A 3,894-nucleotide genomic window follows, 5' to 3' on the forward strand; every position below is an offset into this window, starting at 1 on the left:
GTCATTTTTTGGGGACTGGATGGCAAGGAAGAGATGAGTTGCATTTGATTGTTTTTCTTTATTTTTTATTATTCTTCCTGTGTTCCCTTGTTCTTTTCTTCTTCATTTCCTTTTTTATCTTTTTTTGGTTTGGGGCAATCCGTTTGGATAATCCTCTTTTATTCTCGTGATTATTGCTTCTTTAATTCCTTCTTTGTTATCTTTTATTCCGTTTGGGATAACCCGTTTTGGATATGTCAGTTTATTGTTATCTTTGGTTAAAACATTATGTCCTCTGTTTATGTCAAAGGTCGTGGGGTCGTTGATTCTTTAGATTAAATAGAGGGATGTTTTTGTAGGTTTTTAGATTCTCCCCGAGATCTTTGTATAACAACGTTTAAGAGTAAGCGATTATTACGGACATCATTCGTTATTTCTGTTGTTATAATGTAATGTTATTTTCGTAAACTCGTAATAACATTTACGAAAATAACATTACATTTCGTAATGTAATGTTATTTTCGTAAATTTCCCAACTCTTGCATTTATCGGTACCATATAAAGTATTTTTTTATATATACACACTGAAAGAGGAAAAATGCTTAGAAGGAATAAAATTCCAATTTTTTTCCTTGCTGCAGAGGAGTCGTGGGAGAACGACCATTGGCACGTGCTAGTCATTTTGCTTCGAAAGTTTTTGCTTATTATTTGATGACTTCGCGAGAGGATGGAAAATAGGGACGGGGAAGTTTTCGGATGAAGTTAGGGAGAGAGAGAGAGAGAGAGAGAGAGAGAGAGAGGAGAGAGAGAGAGAGAGAGAGCCGGAGAGGGAGGGTGTGGTCTGGGTCACGTAAATTAGGGTGTTACGTAAGACATTTTTTTTCTAATTTATTAGAATATTTATTCAGTCATATTTTCTGTTCATTTAGTAGTATAACTTATTTTCAGTTTTTGCTTACTTGGGGGAGTATGCCTTACAAACTATTTTGTTGTTGTTCTTGTTGGGGGTCAGGAAAGGTCTATGGAAGACCTTAAAAAGGTCTGAAAAGGTGTTTTGCGTCGAGTTAAAGATACAGGAATTTTAGGATAGAATATTTATGATTTATTTATTAGAATGGAAATGAAAAAAATAGAAAATGTGTATGTTAAACAGTGCAGAACAATTATTTCTGATAAAATATAGCGTATCTATTTTAGATTTCGTTGGTGAACAAGGCTCTATTTGACAGTAGATTTTAGCACTCACTAATTTATGTTAAAAGTTAGGAATGTAATGTTTGCAACTTATGTATGAAGGGAAAGTCTTGCACGCGTCCCTAGTGAGCTGGAGGTCTGATCACGCCTTGTTAAATATGAAATTTATTTACATATTCATTCATTCTTTTCGACTTTAGAAATCAAAGAGATTTTTCAGGTTAAAAATATTTTTAAAGAATCCGTAGTTTAATATTTAAAGCGTTTCCTATTGAATGATTGTGACGTGGAATAAGTTCGTTAATACTTTGAAAGATCTAAGATCTAAGCGAGATTCTGACCTACTCTCCTCATTTGATTTTTGTGGGTAAATTTTAATTTTTTATGTTATTTTAATTTGAGATATTTAGGTATGCTCATTTGGAATATATATATATATATATATATATATATATATATATATATATATATATATATATATATATATTATATATATATATATATATATATATATATATATATATATATATATATTAGTTTGTATATTAAGACAATTTTAACAAAAACTATCCTACTCCACAAAATTATATCCTCTCTCTCTCTCTCTCTCTCTCTACTCTCTCATCTCTCTCTCTCTCTCTCTCTCTCATCTCTCTCTCTCTCTCTCTCTCTCTCTCGTTAAAAGGTGTTGACTTTGCCTGGTGCAACCTTGACAATAGATACGAAATTCCTGAAAACTCCGTCTTCGAGGAGATCTCCCGACCCCACCCAGATTGTTGGGCGTCGCTTTGAAAGGTTTTTCTGCCTCTTTGAGATTCGGGGTATTCCGTCCTCTTGTCTTTGGAGCTGATCTGAGATGAAAGAGGCGGCGTCTTTTTCCTTTGAGTTCGTTTCTTCTCATTCTTCTCTGGTAGTTTTTATTTTTTCTTTGTTTTCGGGGTTAATATGAAGTTCGGTTTTGATTTTTCCTTGGTATGCAGATTTTTCGGTTTTCCTTCTGTGTTTTATTTGTTGTTGTTGGTGTTGTTCTTGTTTCGTATTAACTTGTTATGATACAGTTCCTTTCTTCAGTTCGCAATGTCTATTTACTCATTACACACATAGTACTTATATATATATATATATATATATATAGTATATATATATTATATATATATATATATATATATATATAAATATATATATATATATATATATATATATATATATATATATATATGATATATATATATATGTTGTGTATGTGTTTCAGTTAGATATATCTTTGTTGAGGGTAATAAAGAAACATGATTATTTCCCAACTGATTGTGTCTTTTATAAATATTACTGATTACTATCGCAGATTGACGTATTAAACAACATGGTTTGCCCAGAAAGGCATGGAAATGTTCATATGTTGAATATCTAACCCTTATAGGTAGGCATGGGCTCTTTCACGTTTTCTCAAAAGATGAATTCTCTCTCTCTCTCTCTCTCTCTCTCTCTCTCTCTCTCTCTCTCTCTAAAACTGTTAAAGTACAGGAGTCACCTTACTGAAGAAGCTCCAGTTGATTTTTTTCACAAATCCAAAATTGTCATTCATAACCCCCCACTCCCACCCCCAAAAAATCCGGTACCAAAACATTAAGACGAAAAGAAATGTAGAGCAGAAACAGAGTAAATCTCCAAAGTGCAAATACAAGAATATTACCAAATAGCTTTTATTTGTAATCCTCGCTTACTTACAAGCAAATGGTACAAAGCATCACGAAAGATAACTGTCATGAGCTAAGATAAGAAGTAAGAGAGTCATTTGCATTCGTGATTGTAACCTTTTGTGGACATTCACCAGCGTCAATATATGGTTTGTTGTCACGGTCAACATTTCAGCAAATGAATATCATAAAGCGCTCACCAGTTCATTTATCGGGTATATTGTAAAGGCATATTTACCGCGATAAAATGGTCCAGTTATAGGGATTATTAAATAATTCATCATATATATATATATATATATATATATATATATATATATATATATTGCCCACAGTCTTCCATTGTATTGGATATTAGCAGCAGCTACCTAATACCCATGTAGGCAGTATCACGTTCCAGTTTCATTACCCTCCACAACTCTCGCTTCCGCCTCTGCAGATGAAATTAATCCATTCATAAAATCCACTTTACGTTCTCCTCTCTCTCTCTTTTTTTTCTTCTTCCTCCCATTCTTCTTCTTTCGCTCCGGTATCATCAAGTCTTACATAACTCCTTCCTTTAATCACCTTCCATTTTCTGAAGGCGTCTGGGGATCTCGGGCTGACACCAGTCACTAGATGGGACCCCTACTTAGACCCACAGGTTGTTCCCCCTCCCCTCACTGACCTCCTTCCCATAAACCCTCCACCTCCCCACACCCCGCCTCCACCCTCACCTCCTTCCCAAGTATCTTCATCAGTGTTTTTTTGTTGGTTTAAAGTTGGCTTCGTCTTAGAGTTGTTACTCGACATAATACAGCCTTCAGTTTCGTCCCTCGTGCATTGTTTTTTTTTTTTTTTTTTTTTTTTTGGGGTTTTTTTTTTTTTTTTTTAGGGGGGGGGCCGAAAATGAGATTAGTCTCTTGTTTTGTTTTATAGTTATGTAAAAAAAAATAATTTTATTTACGACGGGTAGTGTGTTGTTTTGATTAGTTTTTATAATTAAAGGCAGAAATAGCTTTCTTCTGCATATACGTATGGAAATACT

This window comes from Macrobrachium nipponense, chromosome 26 (genome assembly GCF_015104395.2).
Source record: "Macrobrachium nipponense isolate FS-2020 chromosome 26, ASM1510439v2, whole genome shotgun sequence".
Taxonomy (NCBI): Eukaryota; Metazoa; Arthropoda; class Malacostraca; order Decapoda; family Palaemonidae; genus Macrobrachium; species Macrobrachium nipponense.